The 12,743-nt window shown below is 37.1% G+C and overlaps 1 protein-coding gene across 2 annotated transcripts in view; it reads left to right on the forward strand.

Moving 5' to 3' along the window:
* The window catches only part of PLPP1 (phospholipid phosphatase 1), a 62,228-nt gene that overhangs the window by 32,075 nt on the left and 17,410 nt on the right, over positions 1–12,743 (forward strand). The window lies entirely within an intron of this gene.

Raw genomic sequence — 12,743 nt, forward strand, 5'->3', positions numbered from 1 at the left:
TTTTTTCCCAATATGTGAATGCCTAAGTGTGTGTTTGTTTCTGCTTCTTTAGAAAAATGTGATTGTCTTTTTTTTTTCAGTTTCAATTGGCTTTTATTTGTGTTTCTAAAATGTCTGCATCCCAATGAAGCGAACAGTTTGAAATCTACTGTATAGATTGGATGTAGAATAGCAAAGGAAGTGTTTTCACCTTGGAATGAAAGTGATAAAAACTGCACATCTATATATATATGCAGGTCTATTAAGAACATTACTTTATTAATTTTTCTCACTATTAAGAAGTTTTTAATTTTAAATACTTATCTGCCAGTTCAATTGCAGCAATATACTGTGGAAACAAGAATAAAGCATCTGACACTTCAAACTTCAGTCGTTGTGCCATAAACAATGTTTTGAGTGCTATTGGAAATACTAGAAGTATGTTTAGAATAATTTGAGTTGCTGGAGCTTTCTGCAACCTTACCTTTATAGAGACTCCTTGCCATTCTTTTTCCAGACATTCCATATACCCCCTTAGTTAGAACTTCTCTCTTTGTGTAGTTTTTAAGTAGATGTGTGTAGTTTTGCTCACTGTCCTCTGTGTTCCTTGACTCTTCTGGCACATGTTCCCTATAATTTTCCAGTAGCATGTATGGTATTTTTCAGTAGCCATAGGAAAACGCTGTTGAAATGTGAATGGCTGTTGATGATGGTAGAGGAGCAAGTGCATGGATAGGCAGTAGAATAGTACACTGGGTATGTGTGACAAGAGATTGGTGGCAGGGGATACAGGGGTGGCTTCTTTGAGAAGCTGCTGTGTCCCATAGAGCCAGTACCAGCCAGCTCCAACTCTTTAGTTTAACTTCTTCATGAGTCTAAAAATGCTTCTTAAGTGTAAAGAGAGGCATGGAGAAAATTTGAATTGGTCATGATGACTGAAATGGTCCTGAAATAATCGTTCTGGGTTTCGGGGATGCTGAAAAACAAGAGTTAGCATATGCTTAAAAAAATTTTTCTTGTACGAGAACAGTATGGGGGAACAATGGCATAGTGATCACTTACCTTGTATTCTTCCCTGTGCTTTGACATCTCAGACTTCTATACTGGAAGCAAGATTTGTTTGTCATCTCTTAACTGATCAGCTATTAGGTTTGTATTTCCAGCAACTGTGGTGGTCCCCTTTTCTGTTGCTACTGTTTCCCCTAGAGAGTGATGTGAGAGGGCTCTCCTGTTTGGTCAGAGGTTGCCTTGAAGTATTCACTGGAGTGTGAGCTCGCTTGTGGAGCTTATGCTCTCAATTGAGGTTTTGCATGCACAGGAAGATGTAACCAAAAGCTAGTGAGTGGTCAAAGAAGTGTAGGATAGATTAAAGTGGGACACTGTCCTGTAGAGGTGTATGACCTGGATGCAGTAATCCAGTAAATCTTTCAGGGTTTCCTACGGAAACTTTCAATGATCTTGGGTCATGTGCCCACACAGAAGCCATATGCCTGAAGGCATTAACCTTTCAGTTAATAGCCCAGTAAGAGGAGAGTGGTGGATTGCAGGGAGTTTTTTCCAGGAAGCTGGAAGAGGTCAGTAGTCTCTCAAGATGTAATCCAGAGATGAATTCCTATATCAGTTGACAAAATTATTAGTGGCAAACCTACTATCATCTACTCTAATTTGCATAGATTAAATAGGCAGGTAGAAAAGCAAAGAGAATGAAAACAGAACAATCATAGTGTTGCATGTAAAATCATGTGTTCTGAATGGCACCTATTATTCCTGTATACTAGTAAAACTTGAGGTTGCATTTGAATATTTTTAAAGATTCATGCTTGAATGTACAGTCAGAAAGACAAATCTATTTTTTTATTATTTCATTGAAAATAATGAGAACAGTGTAAAAATCCATTGTGTGCTTCTATTATTCATATTGTATTTTCTGATTAGTTAGCTCCTCCCTTCCATTTCTTCTTACAATTTTTTACTAATCAAAAGCATAAAATAGTTTTGGTTTTGAGCATCCCTGAGTACATCAGACTTCTTGTTTTGAAATAGAGTAAGAGTGTGTATGTGGAAGAGATGGATGTAAGGTGGAAGTTTCTAAAGGATACTTTGGAAGTGGTAGAGCAATTAGGTAATCAATCAGTGTTTCTATTTCTTCCTTAACAGTAAAACTGGAAGGGGAAACATTTGAAGTAGTTTATTTTTTCCCATATGAAGATTAAGGAATAAGCTGTGTAAGTTCTTTATAGTACTGGAATATGTAAGTTTGGTTGAAAATGGGTTCAAAACACCATTTGCAGGAACTTGTAGAAGACTAACCTCAAGAAAACAGCCTGTGTTTCTGGAAGCCCATCAGTTTTATGGTTGGAGGCAAACATATTGCATATTTTGTTCCAGTACTGTTTTATGTAAATCTGATGTTTCCAATTCTTTGTATATGTCTACTCTGTTATAACATGGGGGCATGAGAGAAAGATAGTAATTAGTTTTTACTGTACAGTGGCAAGAACAGTATTACAGTACATGCATGCTTTATCAGGAATATAAACCAATGGATTTAGGATTGATTGTCTAATTGAGTAAAGTGCCCATGAGTTATCGTTAGTTTCAGTAAGGTTTCACTTTGTAACCTGAGGTTAATAAGACAGGTCTTGCTGACTGAAGCATTTTGTTTGCTGTATATCGTGCTGAAAGCAGTCCTCCTCAGTTTTAAATGCCTTAGGTTCTCTTTGACAACTTTTATAGTATGTTTGCACTTCCATTACTGGTGGCTCAGCAAAGCAGAGGATCAGAAGCACAGTTGTGTGCTTAGTAAATCTTTCATATTTGTTGAAAGATGCATGTAAGAGTTGGCACATATACATCCAAGTTTGTCACACTTGAAGATCTCTAAAATATGCATGCAATTTGCTGGTTATATAAAAAATTGCTGGTTAAATATTAACATTGTAAACTACTTTTTTTCTGTACCTCTTTGTAAGGCAATCCTTTCTTCAGGCAGTGTTTGGCATTTATTTTAAGTTAGACACAGAATCTTGGAATGAGCTACTCAATGGCGTTTCGCTGAGGTGAATGACTTGTACAGAAGTGCCATCACAAGCTTTTATGGAGTTGTTGCTAGGTTTGAAGTCAGCTAGTTTTGTGTAGAGCTGTGCAGTATTCCTTCCCTCTAAATTAAGAGTAGTAACTCAATAAAGGTGCCTGACCTGGCTTGTTTTAGTTTCAGAAAAGTAAATTTGATATAGAAGCACAAGTTTAGTGCCTATGAATGAAGAGAGATCAAAGTCATGGTGCTTGCAATTAGCATGTCACTTTTAGTGTACTAGTATGTACTTTACTGTTGCTGAATTGCCTTTAAGGTACTTTTCTGAGCACCTATAAAGATAATGACTAGTCAGTTGGCTGTTTTCCCTTTCAAATAAGCAAAGCAGGACTCAGTAAAATAGGTAGGTGTGCCAGGCTATAACCCTGATAAAGTGGGGGTGTGAGTGAGCAGTGTTTACTAACCTCTGATCTCTTTGGCTTTTGCAGCTTCCATTTCTGCGCATCTTCCTTTTCTTCTGGCTTTCCACTGCGTACCTTTGCCTGGCTTTGAGCGGGTTGGCAAAATACCCAAATTCCTCAAGGAGAAGTAAGCAGATAGGACAGATGATGGCTTCTCCATTTGTTATTGGTAGCTAAGGCATATTTCCCAAACCTGTCTGCTCTAACCAGTTCATGGCAGATTGTTCATACATCCTGTTAGCTTTCCTGCATCCAAAAGACTGAACAGAAACCACAGATGTTCAGCAGCAGCAGCTCTGAATTAGTATTTCAGTGTTCCTCTGGTGAGTGTACTTTGCTGTAGTTGCTGGCTGTCTGAAATGAGTGTTTAAACAGTGAGGCTTGAGTGTCCAGTAGAGTAACAAAAGAGAACATCAGGTGCTGCTCTTCTCCTTTAGTATATGAACACTTGACTGCCCTGGAATAGACTTATTTTTTAGCATCTGGCAGAGGGGGAAAAAAGACAACTTTATAAGGTATTTGTTCAGATAAGCTGAAATATATTGTGCTTCAAGATTTCAGTGGTGACAGTGTGCCTTCTGGCTTTATCATTGGGATGTACCAAACCATGGTGTGGCAGTACTATCTGGTGGCTCCCAACTCATTTTGGCAAACAGGAATTGCTAATTCAACATTGGTTGCCTTTGTGTAGACAAGCATTTGTAATCTCTAGGAAGTAGGATCTGGAATCCGGAGGACACACTTGACGAGACCAGCCTGAACCTGGTAAAGGTCAGTGTTAGTTGTCATTGTAAGCAAAGGAGTATTTCCTATTGGTTGTAAAATCTGATCTCAAAAAAAGTAAATGTGATTTAAATAAAAGTTCTGTCAAATTTGTTTTTTGAGGAGGGTGAGAACTTAGTAATAATGGTAGGTGTTTCTCTCCAGTTTCATAAAGTTCTTTCTAGAAGCAAATAAAAACTAAAACAAAATCAAACACAACTCCCTAAGCCTTCCCAGCAAAAAAAACCAGTCAAAGTTGAACAAAAACTCTACAAAACCAACAAAGAATACCAAAACCAAACTTCTGGTTTAAGTAAGACTAATTCAAATATTCTTTCAATCACACACAACATAAGTGTTATGTGTGACTGAAACACAAACAATGTAGCAGGTGCTACATAGAGCTTACAGTATTTTTAGAACTTAGTTTAGGATTGTGCTGTCACTTTGGGATGTGTGTGTGTGTATATATATATATAATTTTATAAACTTGGCAGCACAAGCTGCACATTAAAGCCTTGTGTAAAGGTCAGGTGTATTGAATATGATACTATTTAAAGTTATATTTTATCCACAAAATGTTAAAAATAAGTGTTGTAGCATGAAGTATGCTGTACTCAGTGTCTGCTGAATAATTTCACAGGGACAGTAATATACTACGGTATAATAGCATTTTTCACTCATGCAAATGATGCCTTCCTAGAACTTCAAAGCTTTAAAGCATACTTCTTTTCATTTTCTGGATTTAAAATAATTTCATGAAGTAATAATGTAGGAAAAATAAGTTTACAGTGTCTGTATTCAGTAAGGAATGAGAAACAGAAATTTGCTAATGCTGTGCTGAACTTACAACCCTTGAAAGCAAAAGGCTTTTATTTAACATGTTCTTCTTGCATGTTCAGTGTACCTGATTTTCTGTTGTGCCATAGTGGGTATGTAGGTCTCTGAAACAGTTTAACTGGGACAAATCCTAACTTACTTAGTGGATACAAGTTTAATAATAAATTCAGATACCTGGTAATTGGGTTATAAAGTTATTCTTCATAGTTTTGTATTAACGTGAAATACCTATTTTTATACCAGTGATGGTGAAAACTATTTTTCAAATAACTTTAAAAAAATGTCACTAGAAAAAGGATTAAATAATTTCAGAAAATAAATATGCTGGCTTCTCTTGCTTCTCATAAAATATCATTTTCTACCCTTTTGAGTATAGCTTTTGAGTCACCTTGCCCCCATTATTATTAATGTCCCCATCATCTTTAAGACTGTGGAGATCTTCTTACAGTGACTGACAAGAATGGGTTAAACATTTCGTTAATGTGGAGGTAGCTGTTTCAACAAAGCCCTGTGAATACTGATCCATTCTTTAAACCATCTGAGGGACACCCTGGCTCCTTCACATGGCTGTTAAAAGGTATCTAGACAGCCTCATCATGGCATCATCTGCTTTCTTCAGCACCACTGGATGCATGTCTCATGGACTCATGGGCTTGTCTGGCTTTTACATAATCATGATAAGATCTTTGGTGGCTGGATGGTGACTCTCGTCTCTGAATTGTACAACTAAGCATGAAGACCTGGGAGGCTGAAAAGATCTTTCTACTTGCTGACCTTCTTTAACAAATTCGCATTTTGTTTTTATGCTTCTCCAGCTGCACCTTATGATGAGTTAAAGGAGAAGGGTCAACATATGGTTTAATTTATTGAAACCTTCAATTCACTAACTTCTACTCTGAAGTTTATTTATTGAGCACTCATTTAAGGTACAGATTTGGAGGCATTCGTATCTCTTAAAACACGTACTGTTGAGGTATTGCTGTCTTGTTTTGGTTTTTCTTTTGAGATGCAAATATGAGGACTTTCTGTTACATTCATATATAAGATCTGGGTTTTTATAATTGCCAGATGTCCCTTTGTGATGGAATTTTACTGTGCTTTTGGACTGCAATTGAAAAATCTGGTTTGAATTTCAAACCTGGGTAATTGTTGGGTCCAGCTTTTGGGATTTTTAAAAAATACAATAAAACTTAGTGTTCAGGAATGCAATTCCAAACCTTATTTCACATTTTTGAAACTGAAATATTGGTACTAGTTCCATAACAATGCAGTTTCAGTGTTGTATGAAGGGACAGTTCAGGTTTCTGTTTCTGAAAGTGGAGGGGGCAGTATTCATTAGAGGAAAAAGATGCATATAGGAAACATCTCACCCCCTAATTATTTCATGCTCTTTAAGAAAGCAGGGCAGTTATACACATTTAGCAGTGATCTATACTTGTCATGTAAACCAAGCAGCCTTTTTATTCCAGGAGTGTAAAGTGCTTCAGTATCCTGCTCTTAGACATGGAACAGTTGCAGATGGGAGGCCATAAGCGTAACATGTTGTTCCTCAGTCAATACACTGCAAAGCTGGGAATGGGAAGTAAGGGTCCAGATCTTTTCTGGTGGAGGATGTGAAAATATATGTCTAAACAGTCCTTTGAAAGACTAGCCTTTCATGCAAATAGTTTTAGGTATGGTAGCAAGTTTCTATGTGAGCAGTTAAGAGTGTGTGCATGCAGTACTTGTGTGCATATATACCATGTTTTGCTTAACCTCTGTTTCTGAACAAATAGAAGTAATGTGGGTGATCTGCAAATGAGTACTGGCAGTGGATGTACTTAAAGTGGTTGCATTAGCTGTCTCCTCTAGTATATATTATGAGGAATTTGCTTAAGACCTTTTGTAGCTGAAGTTTGAATCATGTTGTTAACCAATTCTGAGAACATTGTTTAATATTTCAGAACTTTAGAATGAAGCTGGAACAAAATCATTATTTATTGTTCCCAAAAATCCATCTTTTCCCTTAATGGGATAAGTGAATATAAAGAAGGAACAGAGCAGTGGTATGAGTATTCAGAGGATGAACTGAATGCCAGCATATTCATGTAGGTTGATAATGGCCTTCTAATGATGCTAAATTTGGTTGCAGTTTGCAGTACAGTTTCTTGTAAAGCTTGTTGCTTTAACATTGGGTAAACTAACTCTCCTCAGTACAAATTCTTGTACAGTGTAGTTTTTTTTTCCCATTTATAATTGTCCTGGGTATGTGTGAAAAGGCTCCTTAATCTACCTGCTTAGGCTTCCTGAGTTTACTAAAAATTTTTCTTAAATGCAGTATTTACTACATTTTAGCTGAGCAGTGCAGCTTTATCACAATAATGCAATCACTAAGGTCTAAATATTTTTGTTAGATACTACTTTTTTTAGCTTCTTTTGCTGAGTGCAGATATTGGGTTGGGACCTAAAAGTTCAGAGTTCTGGATTTGGAGCAACACTGAAGACCTCCTGACAAAGTAGATCCGGGAATACATCCAGGAAATTGGTCTTCCTGGGTTATTTTTCAGCTAACTAAGCATGTACATAGAAATTAAACCTTTAAACCTGAAGTGGTACATATTATGCCGTATTGTAGAAGGCTGCTACTTCAGAGGCACTCTGTGCAGTCTGAGCTTTGTTGGCCCCCAAAGCAGACTTTTACGGCTAGCAAGGATGTGTATGTGTGTGGAACACTTCCTTTTAAGTTAAATTGAACTTTGGATATTTGTAGCTCTCTAATTTCAGTCTGTCAGTTTTCTATTTGTGGTAACAAGCAGCTGTCAAGGTTCATAATTATAATTGTCGTACTAATGTACATATTCATATTACAACTCAGATGTCTAAAGGGAAAAAATAGTTCCCTGCTTCGGTCGATGTATTGCTCCCATGCTGACTGCACTCAAAACAAGCTTTGCGTAGTCTGCCATTACTCAAAATGTAATCTTCAAAGGAAGTTTTTAGGAAATTTGAGGCTGACTGTTTTGACCGTGATAATTTATTTCAAAACAATTGCCAAGGTGGTGCCCTTTACCAATCATTTGCCGGGAATTTGTCAGCTGTGTTCATAGCTGTTTCTCAGGTTGTAGCCCTGCATGTGCTGTGAGTGCAGTTAAATCACTGAGCAGTTCCCAGTAGCAGGGCACCCATGGCACACAGCTGGTATGGGGCTAACCTATATAACTTTGTTTGAAGTTCAACCAAACTTTTGAAACGCTTATGTTGTCTGTTCTGTGTACCCCTTCAAAACTGTAACTGTGGTAAAACAAAAAACAACTACAAACCCACCAAACCTTTGCAAAACTTCCAAGGCTTATAAATTATTTACTTCTATTTTAATTAATGCTTTTCTTTTCCCTTGTTTCATTAAATAGCAATTGGTTTGCTCTGTATTTTTTAAACTTAAGTCAAGAGACTGATCATTTGCTTTAATTTAACCTATCTCTATTAAATAACCTGTTTCTCCTTCTCCTTATCAGTCTCCCTGCCTGTCATTACCGGGAGTATTTCTAATAATGAAGTATTATTTTGCATTAAAATTACATGTCTTTTATAAAATGTACCAATATTCTGTTTTGAAACTTCTTTAAGCTTTGTTGAAAACCAAATGGCTTTTAATGATTCAAGCATAACTAAATGGATTACTTCTCATCTGGCAGTTTCCATCAGCATCATGAATCAGAAATTTCTGATGTGTCAGACTTAATATGTGTTTACTAGAGGCATACTGGTATGCTGTGTATAGCACTGATTATTTCTTTTATGGAGCTTTCAACCTCTGAAGTGTTCTACACTACTGAAATTTCTATGTATAGGAGTTTTCATTGGAGGCTACTTTACTAGTTTTCACTTCTGAAAATATACATGCAAAAAAAAAAAACAACCCCAAAAATGGAACCAGCTTGGATACCAAAGCATTTGAAAGGAATGAAAGGCCACACATGTACTACTATTCAGATGGTGCAGCCTCTTCCTTAAACACTGCTTTCACCCATATGCCATTACTTGTATTCAGGATATACTTACAGTCCTAATGAAATTATTCATCACATCTGAGAAGTGGAGCTTAGTCAGGGCAACTACACATTATTTTACATGGAAGGAAAATAAGAGATGGTAGTGAATAAATGTCTTTAAATATTTAAGCCTTAGAAGCTTCTGGGCTGGCAGTGCATGTTGAAATGGGGCTATACTTGATCTGGGAGCAAAAGGAGCTGCCATTGCAAAAGAAACTAACTGGTGGTGGGGAGAATTTAATCTGAAAGGTGAGCATGCTCTTATCAACTGAGATGCAGTTCTGCAATCTGGATCTTGTTTGTGATCTTACATCTCCTTTGCCCTACTGTGAATTGGACCTTTTGTCTAGTGATAGGTAACATTCATTTTCATGACTGATACTAAAACTCCTCCCCTTTAGTGGGTTGCAGACAAAGGTGGGCTTGAAATTTATTTCAGTAGCTTACCATGCTTAAGGTCATTGGAAATCAAAATATGTGCCTTGTGTTCAGTGCATCCTGAAATTTATTTGGAAGCTAGCTGTGGCCAACCAAGCAAGTAGATGCATCTTTTCATTCATAGAATTTCACTGGTTTGCAAAGCTTATATCTAAGGTAATAGGAGGACGAAGTCTCTTAAGATGAAACTTCGGGTGTGTATAACTGTACCAATCAAATAGTACTGGAGGAACAGGTATCCCCTGAATGGTTCTCCCACTGCCACCTTTCCTTTTCCCCTTCAAAGATTAAAAGAATCTACTGAAGGATGTTCTGCACTCTTGCCAAGCACTTCTTGCTCAAAGCAGGTCCTTAAAGAAGGAATAATACATAAATCCCTGATTTAATAGAGATTATAATTTTCTCTCTTCATTCCCCTTATGTAAACTAACATTACTGCCAATCAAAAAAGTATTATGTGGGTAAGTTATGCAGACATAATAAATGGAACAGGAACCCGTAATCTGGTGCATGTGAGAACAAGCTACTAGTCTTTAGAAATGTTGGTTTGAGTACGCCTTGCTGCTGTTTTCAGTTTTACTCTTTTCCTGAGAATGGATACTAAGAAGAGAAGTAAACAAACTCCTAATTTTTATTTTCTCCTCTATTGGAGGAGGCTAACTAGAAATGTAGTGGAAAGTTAAACTTTCCTTTTTTGCATTGAGTTAAATGGAATGATAAAATCAGAACTGATGAAAGGTAACTTGTTTTGTAATGGTTTTGCAATGTGCATGAGGAAATTGCAGCATGCAATTTGGTTGACTTTGGAATATTGAAAACTCAAAATGTACATGTTTGTGTGTGGCATGAATGACAGGAGTTGGTAACTTCTTGCTCCCTAAGAAAAAGTTAAAAAAATTTGGAGGTTCCATGTGCAGGTTGACTGCTGCTTATTTAAAAAGGAAAAAACCAGTAGGAGTATGATTTTTTTTTTTTTATTACTGGTTATTTTGCAATCAAGTTTATTCCCCTGGTACCTGCTGATATAAACTTCAGCTGTCAGATGGAAAATAGTTAGCTTAAGTAGTCATTGCTCAGCTAGGTTGTTCCATCAGTGTGTAATACTTCTGTTTAAATAGAATTTACAGAATATCTGCATACGTCATGTATCGTCAGTTAATTTCTTCAGTTCTCAGAGAGTAAAGAAACAAACACCCATCAAATCACACCAGCAGAAGCTTTATCCAACTTCATAATCTGGTTAGTCTAGCAGTGAAGACAGCCCTTGTAGTACCTAATGCTGAGTAAAACTACTTGATGTTGATCCTGAGCTTGGGAAAAAGTTACATTATACCCCTGTTTCTTGCATTGTCTGCAGCATTTGTTTCAAAGGCTGGTGGCTAGGAAGGTGGTTAGAAATTAGAAGATACCTATCTCTTCTTAGAACCTGTTAGATTGGGTTTATGTCAGTAGAGGAAGCAGGAAAATTTAATTGTGTGCGATAGGCTGTAAAAGGAAAAATGTGGTAAGTCTGCAAAAACATGGTCATGGTATTAAATCATGTGTATTAAATGTCAGCATTGGCAGTTTCCTCACTATCTGCCACTGCTTAAAGCAGAGCTGAGTGGATCCACCCTTCATCCCAGATATGATTAGAGAATTGCGCAAGATACTTGCTATTAAATGTTAGGTCTCGTGTTGAAAAACCTGTCAATAAAATTTTCCAGATGAGGATTACTGATTTGGAAAGACTGGCAGCATTTTCCTATGTGTAAGTGTATGGCTTTGTACTGAAGTGTGGGTATAATTACTGGCAGAGAAGGAAGAAAGTGGAGAAATTGGGAATGCTGTCTTTTGAAAGTGAGGTTCTGAGTAGTTCCTGGTATTGTTCAGTGGGTGAAGTGCTTGTGTATTTATTTAAACTTTTCTTTGCAATAATAACAAAAGTGCTTAATTTCAGAGTCCTCAAAGCTCTTAGCCCACACTGATCGTGCGAGTTGTAGCAGTGCAAGTCGTCCAGCACATAAGGAAAGAGTGGATCCTGGGAGAACAAGCTGATTGTTGAATACAGAGAAAATTGACTTTAAAGAATATGGTGCTTAAGCAGAGAACTAGGACTTTAGTAAACCATGGCACTGAAATACTAGGACTATTTCACTGACTTTTCATGTGGCTTGCTTGTCACAGGTGTTGGCTTACTCAACACAGGCATGCTGAGCTGTGGCATTTATTCCCCTCCAGATCATGGAATGGGTAACACAAATGTCAGTGGAAGCTTTGAGTCAGTCTAGGAGAATCCAGGGAACTTGAAGATGGAAAGGACTTTCTGGCTAATCCAGTTGGGTGTATTTATTTGCTTTGATATGGGAGTGTGCATAATGTTTTGCTGAGATGCCTCTTTTTGTCCAAGGGGTCATTCCCTAATTCTGTAGTTACTTTGGGAAGATTTCCTTATCATTCAGCTCTGCCAGGTTTATTGTGGCACCACAGGATGCCCTTTCTTGTGGCTTATCACTGTCATTTACTTCAATTTCTCACCATTTAATGTTCACTGTACCATATGTGTTTAGCTGTTCTCTAGCCTTGTGTTTCCCAAGGCTATTAATTTCCCTGTCAGATTCCTGCACTTGTCTTACAGTTTCTGCACATTGAGGTGTTCATACAAAGACATTAAATGAAGACAAGACATCAAGCTTGTTTACTGAATTCCAGTGTGCAGTAATTCACTTAAGAAATCATTCACTCTACAAAATACTACCAAGCAGAACTTACTTCTTAAAACATGCTCTTTCTTGTAAGTCACAGTCCAAGAAAAAGGATCCTTTTATGTGCTGTGTGCTGTGTTCCATTTTTCTACTACGTAAAGAAACATGACCTTTCAGCTCTGCTCCCTATGCTAAGCTGGCCTTGTTCACTGAAAGTAATAGAAGGTTCTCAGTGTCAAGTCCTGCAAGGCAATCTCTCTTAGTCTTGCTTATCTGGGCTTAGAAATCTTGGCTAAAATAACAAAGTGGTTGAGCTGATATGCTTTTTATAGGGATTGTTTGTACTTTGATTATTTTTCCAGGTATTTTTTAAAAATGCAGACTTACAGTAATAAACCATAGTGATAAATTGTAGTCAATCTTATGGCAACCTTTTTAAAAACTGTTGTCTTTACTTTTGTCTTTATTGGAAACCATGTGAAATTAATGGCAAAACTAAGTTTCAAGAAAGCTA

The sequence above is a fragment of the Coloeus monedula genome (assembly GCF_965178545.1).
Source record: "Coloeus monedula genome assembly, chromosome: Z".
In the NCBI taxonomy this organism is placed as follows: Eukaryota; Metazoa; Chordata; class Aves; order Passeriformes; family Corvidae; genus Coloeus; species Coloeus monedula.